The following is a 21,357-nucleotide window of genomic DNA, read 5'->3' on the forward strand; positions in this document are numbered from 1 at the left end:
GACTCAGACGTAAAGAATGGACTTGAGGACACGGGGAGGGGGAAGGGTAAGCTGGGACGAAGTGAGAGAGTGGCATTGACACGTATACACTACCAAATATAAAATAGATAGCTAGTGGGAAGCAGCCACATAGCACAGGGAGAACCGCTCAGTGCTTTGTGACCACTTAGAGGGGTGGGATAGGGAGGATGGGAGGGAGACGCAAGAGGGAGGAGATATGGGATATATGTATATGTATAGCTGATTCACTTTGTTATACAGCAGAAACTATAATTGTAAAGCAATTATACTCCAATAAAGATGTTTAATTAAAAACAAAAAAAGTATGTTTTCTTTTCTCAGATCTTCCATCCAAGCAGTAGTTTTAGGATTAAATAGTTTTGTAGTTTGTGTTTGGATAACATGACCACATTCTCCAGGCATCTTTGTATTGTTCAGATCCATCATTTACAACGATAGCCCTGTCCATAGAATATCACTTACATTAAATTGATAACAATTTCATGAATTTTGGTCTCAGCAAACATATGCAGCCTCACTACTTACAAGATGCACTCACGTTCCAGTTCCGTCCAAAATCAAGCACTTAGTCAACCAAAGTTTAATTTGCCATTGAACCTTTTGGAAAAACCTTCACATTCCCCACCCTCTACAATCTGTGTTCTACTTTCATCAATCTATAGGATTTATTCTCTCAAAAATATATCACTAATTTCCGAATGACCATTTTCTAGGCCTCTTCATCTAATCTTTGCTGGAAACTCAGTGAATGCAACCATTATTTTATTTTTGAAACGCTCCACCCTCTAAGCTTCTGAACTCTGAAATAACTGTGCTTTGTTTTATCAGACTACTCTTTTATCTTCTCAAACTTCTTCCTCCTCTTGACCTGGATTGGGTATTGTTCAAGGTTCCTTTCTTAACTCTGGCCCTTTTTTCTCTTCTCTTCTCTCCTTTTTTTTTTTTTTTTTTTAACTCCACTTTGTCTCTCCTTCAGTGATCACTTTTATGCTGGTGGATATCAGTTTAAGAATTTTCTCAGGGCTTCCCTGGTGGCGCAGTTGTTGAGAGTCCGCCTGCCGATGCAGGGGACACGGGTTCGTGCTCCGGTCCGGGAAGATCCCACATGCCGCGGAGCGGCTGGGCCCGTGAGCCATGGCCGCTGAGCCTGCGCGTCCAGACCCTGTGCTCCGCAACGGGAGAGGCCACAACAGTGAGAGGCCCGCGTAACCCAAAAAAAAAAAAAAAAAAAAGAATTTTCTCAGATTTGTGACTCCCATTCCTAACTGTCTGCTGTTCAGAACCATCTGAGTTGTTCCACGGAAGCATCATATTCAATGTGTTGAAGAATAAACTCATTATTATGCTCTTTAAGTCTGTTCTCACTCTAGTATTTCCCATATCTCTTTATTATACTATCGTCCTCCCTGTTACTCCAACTTAAAACAAATAGAAGCAATGTTTCTCATTTCTCCCGCTCTGTTAGAATTCTTGCTGATTCTTTCATTCAACTTCTCATTCTATAATATTTGTTGTATACCTATCATGTGCATGTACCATGCTATTCATTACAAATACAGTGGGACCCACAACAGACAGGATCTCTGCTCAACACACAGCATCCGGTTTATTGCTGCTCTCCTTACATAAAGCCTTTCATATTTACCTTATTTTTTCAGTTCCAAATGCCACTAAGCTAACTCTGGGAAATAATTATTTCTTACCTAGTATAAAATATACCTATTCAAAGGCCAATTGCTATTCCTCTTTCCTACAGAATAAGCTTAAATAACGTTAGCATGGCATCAAACTCTACTACCCTGTGTTCCTTTTCCAAGCTTATATTTTCCTGTCCATGAACACCACGGCCCCACAAAAACATTATGTACAATTCTACCATTTTTCCCATACATGTCTTTGCCAATACTCTTTCTCCAGGTATAACTGCCTTTACCCTACCCATTGAACCTTCCCCCAAGCAAAATTTCCTACAGGCCAACATGAAAAGGGCCCAGTAATACCTACATACACAATAGGTTACACTACAGAAAAGAACCCTGAGTTTAGGAAAATCTTTTATACTGAACAGTATGTTGCCTTTTTGCTTCAGAGAGAGACAGTATTTCTATCTGCCAAAGTTGTTTGCTATACAAATATCCTTGAAAAGATAGTCTTGAAAAATGTAACCAGTGTCTTTGCTGACAATATGTGCAGAAACACAAGAGACATAGAAAATGGTCTCCCAACAGTGCTAGTTCTGAACATCCTTCCAGACCCAGAAAAAAATAACATATTTCACATAGTTTCATATGATCTCACCATCTTCCAAACATAAGCCAGTTACACTTGCAAGTAATATCTTTCTCATCTGAATGTTTATGATATTTTCCATACATTGTTCTTTTTAAGCACAACCCTTTTACTGTACAATAATTACTTGTGTTCATATCTTTCTTCCCTACAAGACTGTAGGTTCTTGAGTTCAGGGTCCTCCAAAATACATAGCAGATATATATCATGCTTTTAAAGAAGGAGCAAATTAGAATACCATGTAAAATGGAAAGATTCCTAGAAAGACAAAAATTATTGAAACTGACTCAAGATGAAATAGAAAAATATGAATAGATCTATAAGTAAAGAGACTGAATTAGTCATTTTAAAACTTCTCACAAAGAAAAGTCCAGGCCAAGATGGCTTCATTGGCGAATTCCACCAAACATTTAAAGGAAAAATTAACATAATTCTTGGCAAACCCTTCCAGAAGATGAAAGAGGAATACTTCTTAACTCAATCTATGAGTCCAATAGTACCCTGATACCAAAAATGAGACAAAAATAACACATGAAAACTAAAGGCCAGTATCCTTTATAAACAAACATAGATGCAAAAATCTTCAATAAAATACTAGCAAAGCAAATCCAACAACATATAAAAAGTATCAAACATTATGACCAAGTGTGATTTATCCAAGAAATGCAAAGTTGTTTTACCATATAAAAATCACACTGTTTAATACATTATATTAATGGGAAAAAGGACACAAATCATATGGTCATTTCAATAGCTGCAGAAAAAGCAGTTCACAAAATCCAGCATTCTTTTATGAAAAAAACACTCAACAAACTAAGACTAGAATGGAACTTCCTCAAGCTGATAAAAGGCATCCACAAAAAAAGTCTACAGCTAACATCATAATCAATGGTGAAACATTACATGCTTTTGGAGGGATGACAAAGACATCTCCTCTTGACACTTCTATTCAACATTGCACTGGAGAACCTATACAGCAAAATTAGGCAATAAAGAAAAATAAAAAGCATCTGGATTAGAAACAAAGAAGTGAAAATATCTCTATTTGAAGATGACATCATTTGGCATGAAAAAAATTCCAAAGAATGCACCAAAAAAGAAAAACTATTGGAACTCAAAAATGAATTCAAGCAAGGTTTCAGGATACAAGATCAATATGCAGAAAATCAGTTTGTCTGTCTATATACTAGTATAAACAACCAAAACTAAAATGTAATTCCATTTGCAATAGTGCCAAAAAGAATAAAACTTAAGGATAAATTTAACAAAATAAGTATAAGATGTTTACACAGAAAACTACAAACCATTGTTGAGTAAATTAAAGATCTAAATAATTGGAAAGACAGCCCACGTTCATGAGTTGAAAGAACTACTGTTGTTAAAATGGCAATATTCCCCAAATTAATTTACAGATTCAATACAATCTCTATCAAAATCCAAGCTAGCTTTTATGCAGAAATTGACAAGCTGATACTAAAATTCATATAGAAATAGAATAGCCAAATATGATACTATATAGAATAGCCAGAATAGCCAAAATGATACTAAAATGAACAAACCTGGAGCACACATACTTTCTGATATCAAAACTTTCTACAAAGACACAGTAAACAAGACTGTGATACTAGCATAAAGACAGGCATATAGATCAGTGGAATAGAGTTGAGAGTTCTGAATGAAATCCTAACATTTACAGTCAATTGATCTTTGACAAACAGGCCAAGGCAATCCAGTGGGGAAAGAATAGTCTTTTCAATAATTAGTATTGAGATAACTGGATATACACATGCACAACTATGAATTTAGATCACTATTCACCTTATACAAAAAAATTAACTCAAAGTATAACATAGATTTAAATGTAAGAGCTGACACTATAAAACTTTTCAGAGAAAACACAGGAGTAGATCACTGGGTTAGTCAAAGAGTACATGTATATGACATGAAAAGGACATGTGCTAAAAGAGAAGGTTGAAAAGTTGTATTTCATTAAAAATTAAAACTTACATGCATCAAAGTTATCGTCAAGAAAGTGAAGAGACAAATGGGTAAAAATATGTTCAAATCATCTATCTGATAGATACTTTTCCAGAATATATGAAACTCTTACAACTTAATAATAAAAGACAATCCAATTTAAAACTGGGCAAAGTATTTGAATAGAGAGTTATCCAAATATATGGCTAATAAGCACAAAGATGCTCAACAACATTAGTTATTAGGGAACTGTCAATCAAAACATATTGCATCAGACTCTGCCTACCGCATCAGTCCAGCTCCCTTGTCCCCTGGTTTCTGCTTGGATTCAGCCAAATGGAGGTATACACAAAAGAATCAAGGAGGGGGGAAAGATAGAAGTTGGAATACTTATTCCCCTATCTACCTTCCTGTGGTGTTTTGTGTTAAGAGAAAATGCATTCCTCTATATGGCACAGCTCTTACTGGGTGACCCTCTCCAAGGGTTACAGCTACAGTGATAGATCCTGGTAACCATTCCCTCAACTTGCAGCTTCAAGTTACCTTACTCAGGAGCACTTCAACAGTCCTTCTCGATTTTTCTTAACCTTGCTCACACCTGTATAAAATGATCCTTCATAAACCTCTCTTAAATTACCCCTGTTGAGTGGGCTTTTTGTTTAGGAGAAGCTGGGACTCATGTAACCATTCCCCATGGAAGTTCCCCATGGAAGTTCTCCACCTCACCAAGTATTTGCTGAGTAACAAGACACAAGTTCTCAATGCTCCATAATCCCATGGACTTCTGTCCTTCCTGTATTTAGGAAAATTGTCTTAGTTAGGAAAAATCCTTCTCTCTTTGTTAAGGTTTCTCAAAAGCCCTTCTTCCCTTCTCTGTCTCAAGAACACACAACATAATCTCATTGACTTGATTTTGGAAAAACAACTGAGAAAGGAAAATTGTGTAGTTTCCTGCATTATCAAAACCTCCCAGTGAGGTAACAAAGCCCAGAAATTGATCCATGTGTGAAGAGTAGGGAAAAAAAAAAACTTCAATTATTGCTAAAAATTGGTGCTGCCACACTATCATCTATATCTATGTTTCTCAATCAGGTGCAATTTTGTCTCCTAAGGAACATCTGGCAATGTCTAGAGACATTTTAGTTGTTATACAGGAAAGGTACTACTGTTACCTAGTGGACAAAGGCCCAGGATGCTGCTAGACATCTTCCATTGCACAGGACAGCCCCTTCTCAACAAAGAATTAGACAACTCAAAATGTTAATAAGGCTGAGGTTGAGAACCCTGACCTATGCTGTCCTATGTGGTTCTGTGAGGCTGCAGCTGACTACTATGCATTACCTATTGGTGGAATCAAACTTAAATCCCAGGCTGCCATTAAGAACCCTTTAAAGAATGCTTCTAATTCACCTTGCCAGACAGAATATGTCCGACCTGTGCTGCAGCTGAAAAATTGTCTTTTTGGTTCCTCTACCCATCCTCCCATATAGTTCTATCTATTTCCTAATTCTCCTGCCTTAGACTGTTTTGTTTTTGTTTGGTGGACTAGTACCCTCTTGTCCCCATCACTGTATGTTTAAACCAGGTCAATTCTCTATCTCTCTTTCAAAAACTTCTTCCTACACTAAGCTTCCTATTATTCTGCATTTTCCTATCTCTTTCATAGGAACAAGATCTCCCTCCCCAAGATCTTCCAGAATTTTCTGTGATATTTACCATCTTTTGTTTTATATTATGGCCATTTGGAAAATACCTTTTCTCTACAACTAAACTGTAAGAGTATAAGTTCCTCTTTATGAACACAATTCATTTTTACATAATAGTGATGATAACAAAAATTAATATTCATTGAACACTAATTCTGGGTCAGTATCATGCTAAGCACTTTTCATGGATTATTATATTAAATATTTTATTTATCTCCAAGATTAACATTCAAATAGTTAACAACTTTTAAAGCATAGCACTGACCAACTAGAACAAATACTAGCCACAAACAATCGGTACCTTGAAACAGAGGTGTCCCAGTGAACATTAGCCCAGCTTATATACCACCTTATTTTTCCTCTATTACCTCACATGCAATTGGAAGTCAATGAAAATTTGTAGAATAAATTAATAAATTATTGCGGATATCGTTTAACCTTAGCAGAAAATCACACCTGTCCTCTTCACCTCTGTTTTCCCTGCAATTAAACTAGTGCCAAATATACAGAAGGTGTTTGAAAACATTTATAGAATAAACTAAAAAATACTTTTAGGCATGGCATTTCCTATATGTCAGACACAATATTAGATATGTTGATTGTATTATTTCAATCCAGCCCAATGCCACCAAGAAGGCATTGTTACCACATTGCAGTTGAGGAAACTGAGGCACACAGAGGTTAAACCATCACAGAGTTAATATATTGTTGGAAAGAGATTCAGACCAGTTATGTGTAACTATTGATATGTAGATGTCTGTTGCTCATAAGAAACTCCACCAGGTGGCCAGTGATAGTAAACATTCATCCACAAGTAAAGCAGAGGAGTGGGTGGGGACAGTTGCATTCACATAAAAAGTTATTCAAAAAAAGTACAAGAAAGTGATCCTAGTTCTTTAACACTGGACTTTTTGTCTTTTTCTTTTCTAAACAGCTTGTGGGTAAAAGGTAATGGTGGTTGTGGTCCCATGCTCTATTTCTAGTGGTAAGAAAAACAGATTCATACATGAACTTAAAGTGGGAGATTTAGTCCACACATAGAACAGAAAACTCACAACTTTCAACCAATGGGTGAAAAAAAATGTGACCATAAAAATGTCCCACCCCAAAATCTTCTAGAACTTTCTGTGGTGTTTTTGTGCTGATTAAAAATCACTGTGGACAAACACTGGTCAGCTTCCAGTGCCAGTGATTCCCTAGCACACCACAAGTACACACTGAGACCAGGGGCTTGAATGCCTCCACGACATTATTTCCTTTCAATATCTTATTTGAGAATTTAAGAACATAAAACTTGGACTTCCCTGGTGGCGCAGTGGTTAAGAATCTGCCTGCCAATGCCGGGGACATGGGTTCGAGCCCTGGTCCGGGAAGATTCTACAGGCTGCAGAACAACTAAGCCTGTGTGCCACAACTACTGAGCCTGCGCTCTAGAGCCCGCAAGGGGGAGCCCCGTGCCACAACTACTGAAAACCACGTGCCTAGAGCCTGTGCTCCACAACAAGAGAAGCCAACACAATGAGAAGCCCACGCACCGCAACAAAAAGTAGCCCCCTCTCACGCAACTAGAGAAAAGCCCGCACGCAGCAATGAAGACCCAATGCAGCCAAAATTAATAAATAAATTTATTTTTTTAAAAAACAGAAAGAACATAAAACTTTACAAAACAAAGTGAGCCCTCACAAGACCAGAGCAACTGAGTGCACCTGTCGTTAGTTATTCTCATTGACTATTGTGTTTAAGACCAAAATAACCCTCTGGTGGTTTTTTTTTTTCCACTTGATCTTTTGATGAGTTTTGTATTGTAGAATGGCTGCATATTACATGAAATTTAATCAAGCAGCTACCTTTGTGTCATTAAATGAAAATCCAAGCATCTGCTTTGTCAGTGACCTTTGACCAACCCCGGCTTACTATAGTCAGCTGTACAGAAAGGTTAAAAAATTTATCGCAGAAGCTAAGAGAGGAAGTTATGGGTTTTCCAGTTACATTCTTTGCTGCTTATACATCAAACCCTGGTTCCTTTCCAACTGCAAATTGGGCAAATCTCCTACCAAATTATTTTTTTAAATGTCTCTTTCCCATAAATCAAAAATCTAGGACAGGGCTTCCCTGGTGGCGCAGTGGTTGAGAGTTCATCTGCCAATGCAGGGAACACGGGTTCGTGCCCCAGTCCGGGAAGATCCCACATGCCTCAGAGCAGCTGGGCCTGTGAGCCATGGCTGCTGAGCCTGAGCGTCTGGAGCCTGTGCTCCACAACAGGAGAGGCCACAACAGTGAGAGGCCCGCGTACTGCAAAACAAAAAAAAAAATCTAGGACAGCCAGTGGTGCAGCTCCAGTTTGAGTCTGAAAGCCTGAGAACAGGAGAACAATGGTGGAGAACGATGGTGTAAGTTCCAGTCCAAGTGTCGGAGAAAACTATGTCCCAGCTTGAAAACAGTTAAGTAGGGAAAACAAATTCCCCCTTACCCTGGCTTTTGTTCTATTCAGGCCTCCAGTGGATTGGATGAGGCTCACTCACATTGGGGAGGGCAATCTGTTTCACTCAGTCTACTGATTCAAATGTTAATTTCATCCAGAAACACCCTCACAGACACACCCAGAATAATCTTGAACCAAATTTTGGGCAACCCATGTCAGAATCAAATTGACACATAAAAGTAACCATCAATCTCGAACTCCCTAACTATCCCTTCCCCCACCCTTCCCACTGGTAACCATAAGTTTGTTCTCTAAGTCTGTGAGTCTCTGTTTTGTAAATAAGTTCATTTATATCATTTCTTTTTAGATCCACATATAAGTGATATCATACGATATTTCTCTTTCCCTGTCTGACTTACTTAACTCAATATGACAATATCTAGGTCCATCCATGTTGCTGCAAATGGCATTATTTCATTCTTTTTAATGGCTGAGTAATATTCCATTGTATATATGTACCACATCTTCCTTATCCATTCATCTGTCAGTGGATATTTAGGTTGCTGCCACATCTTGGCTATTGTAAACAGTGTTGCAATGAACGTTGTGGTGCATGTATCTTTTCGAATTATGGTTTTCTCCAGATATATGACCAGGAGTTGGTATATATTCTCCAGATATATTGCAGGATCATATGGTAGCTCTATTTTTAGTTTTTTAAGGAACCTCCGTACTGTTCTCCATAGTAGCTCCACCAATTTATATTCCCACCAACAGTGTAGGAGGGCTCCCTTCTCTCCACAGCCTCTCCAGCATTTATTGTTTATGGATATATATATATATATATATATATATATATATATATATATTTATATATTTATATATATTTTTATTTTTTTTTTTTTGGTCTTCATTGGGTCTTTGTCACTCCATGTGGGCTTTCTCTGGCTGCAGTGAGCGGGGTCTACTCTTTGTTGCAGTGCGCAGGCTTCTCATTGCAGTGGCTTCTCTTGTTGCAGAGCATGAGCTCTAGGCGCGCGGGCTTCAGCAGTTGCAGCACGCATGCTCAATAGTTGCAGCACACGGGCCCTAGAACACGCGGGCTTCAGTAGTTGCAGTGCGTGGGCTCTAGGGCACGTGGGCTTCAGTAGCTGTGGCGTGGGCTCAGTAGTTGTGGCTCGCAGGCTCTAGAGAGCAGGCACAGTAGTTGTGGCACACAGGGTCAGTTGCTCCCCAGCATGTGGGATCTTCCCCGACCAGGGATCGAACCCATGTCCCCTGAATTGGCAGGTGGATTCTTAACCACTGAGCCATCAGGGAAGTCTCGTTTATGGATTTTTTGATGACAGCTATTTTGATGGTGTGAGGTGATATCTCATTGTAGGTTTGATTGGCATTTCTCTAATAATTAGTGATGTTGAACTTCTTTTCATGTGCCTCTTGGCCATCTGTATGTCTTCTTTGGAGAAATGTCTATTTAGGTCTTCTGCCCATTTTTTGATTAGGAGTTTGGGATTGACCTATTATGTTTAAAATGGATAAACAAGGACCTACTGTATAGCACAGGGAACTCTGCTCAATATTATGTAACAACCTAAATGGGAAAAGAATTTGAAAAAGAATAGATACATGTATATGTATAACTGAATCATTTTGCTGTACACCTGAAACTATCACAACATTGTTAATCAACTATACTCCAATATAAAATAAAAAGTTTAAAAAAAGTAACCCTCAAAAATTTATAGTTCCCATCTCTGAAACTCAAGAAAATATAAGCTAAAGATCATTGATCTAGTCATAATTTAGTCTCAGAGCAAAAACAAGAGATTGTGCCTTCCTGGAGAAAGTTGCCCATATCTCACTAATCTTCATATCCCCAGCACACAGTACAGTTCCTGGCACATGTAGGCACCTAGTAAATATTGAATTAATGTCTCTGTGCTATGTAAAGTTCAAGAGAAGATTTGTTTTTATTATTTTGTGTTAACAAGGTAAGATTATCTGTATTACCTTTTCTTGCCTCTGTAGCTCTCCAAAACCCAGCATCTATAGCAAATGGATGAATTTCTATATGAAATTCTATACAGAAGGAACCCAAGATACCAGGAATCTTTCCAATATTTATTTTCCTTATAGTAGCACCTATAGATATGTTCAGGGCAAAATAAGTTTCACATTGAGCGTGCAACAGATGTCTCCCTAAGCTACACAGGACCTCCTGCATTTCCTGCTTGCCAATTTGTTTGTTAGTTAAATAGAAAGTCAATATTATAGAATCATGTGATTCTGTTTCCTTACTCTTCTCCCTTGGCAGGAAAACTGCTCTCTCATTAAAGGTAAATTCAGAGATGCAAAAAGACAACATTTCTACCCAGTTGTTTTCTGCGTTCTTACAGAGAAATTAAAGAAAATACAAATGTATGCAGAATTGCATCAGGGTACAAGTCCACATCTATTATCTGAAACTGTTTTCCGATCATCTTTAAAGAATAATCATATTCACTGAGTTAAAAAATGAATGGAAAATTGAGCCCTGGGTTTATCTTGGCTCCAGACAACTGAATTTCTTGGCCTGTCAGAACCAAGTGAGTTATCTGCTCAAAGCCTTCCACCAAAGCTTTCTCAAGCACCAAGGCTAAGGAAGAGACCCCAAGGAATTGAAAAAGATAGAAGCAATGTAAGTAGCCCAAACTGGAAAACTTAAATCTTCCAAATGCAGCCCCCAGGAACTCTAAACCAGCTGTTGATTCTTTTACAGCCCAGCTGGGAAGCCATTTGGTTAGTGTAGCCCATAAAGGGTTATACTATCAAATGTAGGGATCATATTAGCAAAATATATTTACTTGATATAAAAACCATAAAACTTATTGGCAGAAAATAATGCACCCCCTACATGTTTACATATGTACAGGTAACATGCATACTCACAAACATTCAACTCATAATTCTAAAAATTATCATCATTTGGGGGGTAAGATTTCTTTTAACCACAAAATGGAAGTGATCCTATACCAATGCATGTTAATTCTTCATCTCCAGTTTTCAAAAATAGTCTATTAAAAAATGTGATTATTTTCCCAGTTTAGTTCTTCTGGTTGAACTCACACGGCTGTCAGTCTTAAAATATCTGACAATTAAACAAAAGGCAGTCCAGGGCTTCGCTGGTGGTGCAGTGGTTGAGAGTCTGCCTGCCGATGCAGGGTACGCGGGTTCGTGCCCCGGTCCGGGAAGATCCCACATGCCGCGGAGCGGCTGGGCCCGTGAGCCATGGCCGCTGAGCCTGCGCGTCCGGAACCTGTGCTCCGCAATGGGAGAGGCCACAACAGTGAGAGGCCCGCGTACCACACACACACACAAAAAAAGGCAGTCCAAAACAAAGAAAATAATAGGGAATCTTAAAGACTTTAAAAAAAAAAAAAAGAAAGCAACTATTCTGGCTCAACATTACTAAACTGCCCCAAACACTTTTTCGTAGAGTCAGTAAAGTGTTGATCACCAGCCTCTGTCAGTCCCAATGGGAAACTGTAATACTATAATAGTAATGGAGAAGCTATTATCAGTGGGCTAGAGTGTTGTGTCATTTAATAGTTCAGTTAAAAATTATGAAGAAGAAAACAAAAGTCTTGTATATGACCGTCATGAAGAGTAAAATGAACCTAAAGAAAAAATGGAATTCAACTTGATAAAAAAAAACATAGACTACTGAGCCTAAAGGAATACCAAGTTGAGAAACCTCAGACTACAGGTGTTTCTTTTTCTTTTGTCTTTTCTCCTGTCTTCTAATTTAGGTGATTTTTAAAAATCCATTCCCAAGATTTTATGCATCTATATGCAGATGATCCCCAAATTTAAATCTCAAGACTAATCCCCTTCCCCGAGCTCTAGACATATCATTCTGCTTTCCCAGCATCTCCACTTTTATAGGTAAGAGGAATCTTAGAGCTAATATGGTCAAAATAGCAGCTTGATTCCTCGACCTTTCCAATACTGTTCTCCCTAGATTTTCCCATTTCAGTGGTCACATCCACCAGGATGATTAGGCAAAAACCCAAGAGTCATCTTTGATTCCCCTATTTTACATGAAATACAACAGGAAACCCCCTAAGAACTCTACCTTCAAACTAGACCTCAAAGCTAGCTAGCATGGCACCATATCTACAACTACCATCCTAGGCTGCTGCAACAGCATTTTTCTCCTAGACTCCTTCAATATCCTTTTAATTAGAAGCCACTTTTCCAGCCTACCTCTCTATGATTCAGTATTCACATAAAAATCATAGCACTATTTTCCACTAGAAAGTAAGTTCTAGTGGAACACGAACTTGTTCACTAGGAGATAATTATACAACTAGCAGGGAACACTTGCTTAGGAACCTGCCTCCATTACTGACCTATAAAAAATAGTCAAGATTCTGAGCTTAATGATGTAGAACACAAGAGTTTAGTCCATTGAAAATTAATGTAATATGGAAAACCACAAAGCACCCTTGTTTCCCTTCTTCACCAGTCATCAGTGGCTCTGTCTAGTATCATATTTTCCTTTTCAGCATGTGGCCTAGTCTTCTGCATGGCTCTCGTATGTCATTTTTCCCTGGCCCACTAGCTGCAAATTTTACCTGTGGAAGTCACACTAAGCTCTTTGTGGGGATCTGAATGTGCCCACAGTGCAGCCAATAGGTCTGGAAGAGTATCTGTGCTCACTAACTTGGACCAGATCTAGGACTGGTACCCTCTGCTTTCCCCCGAACTCTCCTCTTCCTCTGTGACTGCTCTACTGCGGATTAAACTGTGTAAATAAGGCATAGTTCAATAATAACTATCTCTGATAAAATGGAATCCTAAGTGAAAGTTTTCAAAAGATTCAATAAAAGCGCTTATCAGTCATCTAAGTCTTCTGAAGCATGGGTCTGTCAGAGTCAGTTTGAAGAACACTGAGTGAATACGGAGAGTGTTTCTAATCCATGGTTCTCAAATTTTATTATACTTCAGAATCACCTGGAAGCCTCATTAAGACAAAAATTACTGGACCCCACCCCCAGAGTTTTTAACTCAATAGGTATGGGGTTATCCAAAGTTTTGCATTTCTAAGTTCCCAGGTGATGCTACTGCTGCTGTGATTGTCAGAAATCTCACTTTAAGAATTCCTGATCTAGTCTAAATGCCAGAAAGTGGCTGCAAGTGAAATGAATTATTTTGACTTCACCTGAACTTATTCTTGCCCATCAGAGACTTCCTACAGAGAGTTTAATCTTTGTCATACTTGTAGCCCCTTTGCACCAGAGGAAACTCATGGCTAATATAAGCAACGCTGAACTATGAAAAGAGAGAAATTAAAAGAGGAATAACCCTATAAAAAGGGCACCGTGTATCCTTGTCCCCAGAGGCAACATGTCAAATTTACAGGGCAACCTACTTTGTCAGTCTTAGCAGTGGCTCACCCATGGATCTTTATTCAACTGATCTGGGGTGGGCCTGGGTTATCAGTAGTTAGTAAATATCCCCGATGTGTTGAATGCATACTCATGGTTGAGAACCACTATAGTCTGGTATGATCTGATTTCCTGTCTCTTCTAGGTTTCTTCCTTTTTGGTTATTAGTGTATCAAATTAGTTCTATTCATATCACCTAAACTGCACAGTAAATCTCAATCTAAGGCAGTGGTTCTCAAACAGGGGTGATTTTTTGCCTGCCAACCCTCCCCTCCAAGGACACTTGGCAATAATGTCTTGAGATATTTTTGATAATCACTACTTGCAAGTGCTACTGGCATCTAGCAGTTGCAGGCCAAGGGTGCTTCTAAACACTCTACAGTGCGTAAGAGAGTTCGCCACAACAAAGTATTACCCAGTCCAAAATCTCACATGTGCCAAAGTTGAGGAACCATGGTTGAAGCATGGGCTGCGAGGTCACCACGTTTCACCTGGAAGGTTCTGTTTTTAACAATATGTTAAACATTATCAAACTTTTGATTTATGGTGGTTAAAGAGGGAAGAGAACTCGGATTAAGCGAAGTGAAAGTTTGATAACTTAAAGCAAACAAATAAACAATGAAAATATATCACCTTTGTCATGATTCTCCCTAAAGCCAAGACCTGAGCATGAAATATGCATATAATTTTTTAATATTTCACTTGTTTCCAGGTTTGCTGCAATTTTTAGACTTCACTTTGAATTCTATTTGTTGAAACAACTATAGTATTTAATGGGAAGGCATTATTGGTAATAAAACTTTCTCTAGGGAAACTGGAAAAGCTTGACATAGTTGTAAAAGGTCACAATAGTTTACAATCTATTTGTGGCACATTTTTTGGGATTAAGAATATCATTTAATCATTTGGTTAAGTTGATGTATAAAGACCTAATATAAAAAAACAGAAGCCTCATCTGGGCTTTACTTTATTGATACTTTATTGATTCTTCCATCACTGTTTCTCATCGAGCTGTTCCTGCTAATTACTGCTGGCACAAAATCACATGGTTCATTTTCTCTGAAGATTGGATTTTTTTCCCCAGGTGAATGAAGAGGGAAGGGTATATCCAATCTAATAATACATTTTATTACTTTTCTGCTTGTTTTTTAATTACCATTGACACTGGAAGTATTTTGTTATTCCTATTGTTTTTACATCAATAAAATTAAATTAAATGTGGAAATAAAGTCAAGATATATAATTTATTTAATCTAAGGGCTGATTTCAGACAGCGGGCAAACAATTCACATCATTTTCAATAAATTACGCTATAAAGAAAATGCTTTCTGTGCAAACAAAACAGAATGCAACAAATATGAGAATGCCAATCAGCACATATCCTGAATACACGTGCCCTCTGCTGCTTACTTGGAAAGAAAGAGCCCTGATGTATTGCATAAACAGATATTTCCAAATAGTACACATTTGGGGAACTGAGAGGAGAGATGAAAACAAGAACGGGTACTTGCTTAGTAGCTATTATGCACCCAGAAAAATGAAATATTTTGACATATGAAATCTCATTTGAGAAAAAAATAATATGAACACTGTCAACAAGTCACAAATAGGTAAAGGGAGATCAGTTAGAAACTTCCAACTCTTCCTCAGTGCTGACAGGTGATTGACAAGGCAATATATCTGATCTTTCTAAGATCATTACAGTTTACAAATTCCAAATTCCATCCCATCTTATCTCATAATTACCACATGAGCTAAGCAAGACAGACATTGTTATTACAATTATAGGGATGAGAAGGCTGAAACCCACTGGTATTAAGCAACAGTCTCAGGATCAACCAGCTAATAAGTGGCAGAACCTGGAGACAGAAAATATCTTTCTTCTAGCACTTGGCAAACACTGCTCTGGCCTGAATTAAGATTGCTATGTTATGCTATGTGGAAAGAGTTCTAAAGTGATTATAAACATCTAGCTCGCAATAAGCCTTTGGGGGCTGGAATCAGAGAGGAAATAGTGATCAAACATATTGCTCATTTAAAGAAATAGGCAGGAAAGAATTATATTTATTTATGCTGGAGCTTGGCTCGACATGGATTTACCTGACTTATAGGAGCTTCTACCCCACCTCCTATCAAACCTCGTCTATTCCCATTTCCCTATATCATTCCTCTCTTCTTAGGTCCCTGCTGTTTTCCTTTACCCATTCTTCCCATTTGCCCCACTTTTCTTTTCTTGATATTAAGTGGTGAGGATGAGAATATGAATTGATATTATATTTCTATCTGGGGAGGTGGAAATTTACTAGCATATGTCTAGAGTCTTAAAATGATCGTGTTCTTAGATGCAGAAATCCAATTCATATAATGTACCCTGAGGGAGTGTTTGTAACTGGATATAAAAACTGGACTCCTGTGTCCATTTTCAAAGAAGCCCAAAAGCCGCAGGTGTCAACTACCTAACAAAGGAGGGGTCTGGGCCACTCGAGCAGGGCTGGCAAAAGGGGTGTGAGAGAATTGATTCTGTAACGCTTATGTACAAAATAGGTTAGAAAGGCTGAGAGCAGAAAGGGATACTAGCAAAAGAATTTATCTGAAGCAAGTTGTCAGTGGGTTGTGGCCTTTTTCCTCCATGCTGCCAGGGAGGGGTGGGACACCTTCCTTCACCACCTGTCACCTGGAGGAGCCTCAAAGCAACCATATAGAGAGCTTGGGTAGGGGGCAAGGGCAGGGCAGAATGTTACCTAACTTATGACTGAAATCCTATTCTAAGGGTAGGGGGTGGGGATGAAGAGGGCAGATGGAGTGTGTGTTGGGACACCGTAGAAACCAACCAGCCCCTTTCTCTTGCTCTTAGCGTAGAGCAAACTGCAAGCAAATGTATAATTTCTGATTATTCCCCTATACTGGACACGTTTATTAATAAGGGGAGTCTCTTATTTGTAATTTTAAATGACTGGGGGGCTTTTTGTTATCTGAGAGTAAGAGAATTATTTATCTATATGGATTGCCCTAGATTTCAACAGATAGTAACTTAAATTTTCTTCACTATTCTCTCCTGCGTTTTCTACGTTTTCCACTTAAATGTTTGTTTTATAAATAGAAGAGAGAAAAAAATTTAAGAAAATTATCTGTGTGTCAATATCAAACTGGAGAAAAGACTTTAGTTGTGTGTTCCACATACTTTTTTTCTAGATTAATTTTAATAGTTGGATTGCTTACATACATAGAAAATACCCTCATCAAATTTGCTAATTATATAATAATGTATAATTCACTACAATCACCATGCTGTATATTAGATTCTCAGAACTTATTCTTATAACTGAAAGCTTGTACCTTTTTCTTTAACTTTTTACTTTAAAAGAGGATTCTGTTTTTGTTTTTAATTTACTTATTTTTTGGGCCACCACACAGCTTGCGGGATCTCAGTTCCCCAACAAAGGATTGAACCCAGGCCACGGTGGTAAAAGCTTGGAACCCTAACCACTAGGCCGCCAGGGAACTCCCAGAAAGTTTGTATCTTTTGACCTACATCTCCACTTCTCTTCCTCCCCAAGCCCAATTGCTAAGAGTAGATCTTAAGCATTTTAACCACACACACACACACAAAAATGTTAACCATGTAAGGTGATGGATGTGTTATCTTATCTTGTATCTTGGTGGTCATTCCACAAAGCACATATATATATATATAATCATCAGATTGTGCACCTTAAATACATACAATTATATTTGACAATTATTCCTCAGTAAAGCTGGGGGAAATTATCTTTATAAATAAATGAATACATAGAGGAATAAATACATACATACATAGAATTTCCAAGCATTAACCCCTCCAAAATATTGCTAATTATACATAAACAGAAGGGACTGCAAAGTAATTACCTCAATCACATCAACTATATGAGGTTATTGTTACTACCCATATTTCACAGGTGAAAAAGCCACATTTCCATAAGCCACATGTGCCGAGCACTATGGCCACTAAATAGTAGGGTCAAAATTCCAAATCCTTTCCACTGGCCTGAAGATTGATTTAAGGAGGATTCACATTTGAGGTGAATAGAACCAGGTGACTTTGAAGATTCTTTCTAAATCTGACATGTTACCAATCTTTTATTATGCTAAATTAAAAAAGAAAAAAAACAAGCAAACTAATTTCTGTAAAGGAAAGAAAGAATATCTGAAAAGGAAATGTTTACCTTACTGTATTTACATAGTTTGCCTAATGCTTGCAAACAGCACTTTAAGTATATTATGCCACTCCTGTCCCCAAAGTATCTACTGAAATATAAGCTGATAGTCTTATGAGAGTTTTCTTGTATGCTACTAGCTGTTCTTCTCTTGCTGCCCTTAAAGTTCTGTTTTTACCTTTAACTTTTGCCATTTTAATTATGATGTCTCAATGTGGATCTCTTTGGGTTCATCTTGTTTGGGATTCTGTACTTCTGGACCTGGATGTCTGTTTCCTTCCCCATGTTAGGGAAGTTTTCAACTATTATTTCTTCAAATAAGATTTCTGCCCATTTTTCTCTTACTTCCCTTTCTGGGACCCATATAATGTAACTATTAGTACACTTGATGTTGTCCCAGAAGCCCCTTAAACTATCTTCATTTTTCTAGGTTTCAGGTTGCTGAGTTAAAGTGAGAACTTAGGGTCAAGAGTGTTGAGGAAGTACAAAATATAGGGAGAGATAGAAGATCAAATTCGAAAGCATGGAAATGAAAATTCAAAGAGGGGGTTGGGTGTAGAATGAGGAGCTGGAAAGAAAAAAGGGGAAAGGACAGAATTCTGGTGACAAAAATTCTAGCATTTATACTGTTAAAGTGGAAAATTGTAAATCTAAAGAAATAGACCTTACTGATGCCTCTGCCATTTTCAGTGGCAGTTTCTCCTGTAATTATAGAATAATTTAGAAAAATTTTAAGTATCTGACTGCACCTGGTCAATTATCTGATCTATTGGACCTTGACTCTAACGTAAGCTCACCCTGACTCTTCATTACCACACACACAGTTCTGTCACAGTTCCGTATGACTAAAAAATAAATGTCATAAAATAATCATTCCTATAAGCTGCCTTTTTTTTCTTTTCATTTTTTGTGATAAGTACTTTATATGAGCTTATAGTTAATTTATAATAATCCCATTAGGTAGTAGTATCATTAGCTCACTGTAACTTGCATTAGATTATATTGTTCTTTCTTTAAAAATGTTGTTTATTTATACATTTATTTGTGAAGTATAGTTGATTTGCAATGCTGTGTTAGTTTCAGGTGTACAGCTCTTTTTCTTTTCCTTCTTATGTTCCCACTGAGTGTTTTACTTTTAACTTGAGACTCCATCACCTCACATTAAAGTGCTTGGCTTATTATATCCATGTTTGGGTTCTCTGTTGTATTAAAAAGGAAGAATCTCCCAGAAATGCAAATGAATCCATTAGATTCACATTTAGTTGTTATTCCATTTCATAAATCCAAAGGGCAGAAGTATACATCTTACATTAGGAATCACTGAGCTCTCTGAATGAAGGCACTGGCAGAAAATCATTTGAAGCTTTATGGATAGAATGAGGTTTCCATAAGAGAAAAAAGACCCCAAATTCTACCCCACTCAGTGATATTCTGTATCATTGGGATTTGTACTAGTATCCTATTTTCTTAAGCCTAAACACTGACTCTCTGCAACCCCCTCAAAAAATCTTCAAATCTGACTTTGAAAATGTTTTATACATTCTATCATGTAAAGTGTTTAAGATTGTCTTTTCCCCAACTATATCGTTTGTCCCTTAATAAAAAATTATCCACTGTTAAACAAGCTTCACTCCTGGTGCCCGTCTCCTGGGAAGGTCTCAGTCCAAAGTGGGCAGGGCAGATTTTAATAGCATGGTGGTATCTCTGTATCATCTTTCCTCATTTCAATATGAAGCACTGACCTGACCTTAACCAACATAGCCAAGTGCTAAAATCAGAGCTATGCTCCATATACGGGAAGAACACATTTATGGAACATGAGAAATATATTTTGAAGGTGGTATCTTCTACTCACAGTTACACAAGTGATATAAATGAGACAGAAAAATCAACATAAAACAATCATTTATAATAGAAATCCTTTGACGTTTCTTCAGCCAAACAAAACAAAGCAAAAACGTTAATATTCTTTGTATCTCTAAGTCTGCAAAGTTTTATTTCGAGATTGATCATTTTTAATTAATTTTCTCCCTTTCCATTTAAAATATTTAAAGAAAAAATTCCACTGGAAATGGCTAGAAAATTAGATCTTGATAGAAACAGATACTTATGTTACTTCACAGAAACAATTTTTTCTATTAAAGCATAAAATGAATTATTTAGGAGCATTAAAGTACTGGAAGATGTACACACATTGTTTCTAAGATCACTAAGGATTACGTGGGAATATCAGGAAGAAAGGAAAAGACTAGAAGAATTTAGGAGAGTAATTCTGCTGCTGCTTTCTTCATAGCATTCTTCTATTTAAAAACACACATGACTAAAATCACTCTTTTGGGTCCTGTACAATCTGTTCCCAACTGCACACTCAACATTTTGGTGATAAATGAGGAGAATAGCCTGGCTGCTCTCCTCACTGACTCTAAAATATATCATGCATGAAGTACCCTCCACCTTTTGTGCATGTTTTATTATGACCTAGGATGCTCTCTCTTTGTCTTCAAGCACAGTCTACCAAGCTTACAGGATGCAGCTTCAGCCTTTTCTCCTCCACAAGGACTTTCCTGAATCTCTTAGCCCATAGTGATTGCTCCTTCCTCTGGATATGCTTACTGTTTAAAACTGAGAAATGTAGAAGTTATAAAAATTTTACATCACCCATAATCCCACGACTTAGACGAAGTACGATATATAGTAGATGGTAAGAGTGCTAAGGAGGAAAATAATGCAGGCAAGGAGGAGAGGGAATGTGAGGGTATGGACGTGGTTGTAGGTTGCATTTTCAGGTGGGAAAGTTCTCACTAGGTAGGGGCTTGGGAATGACCCAAACTCCTCTTCTTCCCAAAGAAGAGTATCAGATAGAGACAATGTGCCAGGCACATTCACAGAATGGCAAAGAAACCAGTGTTACTGGTTTAATAGAATATTAATAGAGATTAAGAAGTGGGCAGGGAACAAATTGTGTAGGGCCTTATAGGCCATTGTAAAGACTTCAACTTTTACTCTGATTAGGAAACCAGCAGAGGAGTGACAGAACCTGACATGCCCTGACTCACATTTTAACTGGACCAAACCGGCTGCTGAAATGGGTAAAGACAAAGGGAGGGGTACCACTTAGGAAGTTATTGCGGTAATCCAAGTGAGAGATGATGGAGGCTCTCACCAGAGTGGTGGCAGTGGAGGTGCTGAGAAGTAGCTGTATCCTGGATATATTTTGAAGAGCTGTTAGTTGATTGAATATGGAATGTAAGAGAAAAAGAGTCATCAAGGCTGATGTTAAAAAAAAAAGGTTTGGACCCAGGAAAATAGAAGAG

Source organism: Aethalodelphis obliquidens, unplaced genomic scaffold (assembly GCF_003676395.1).
Source record: "Aethalodelphis obliquidens isolate GAN/ISIS:26980383/991018 unplaced genomic scaffold, ASM367639v1 scaffold4, whole genome shotgun sequence".
Classification (NCBI taxonomy): domain Eukaryota; kingdom Metazoa; phylum Chordata; class Mammalia; order Artiodactyla; family Delphinidae; genus Aethalodelphis; species Aethalodelphis obliquidens.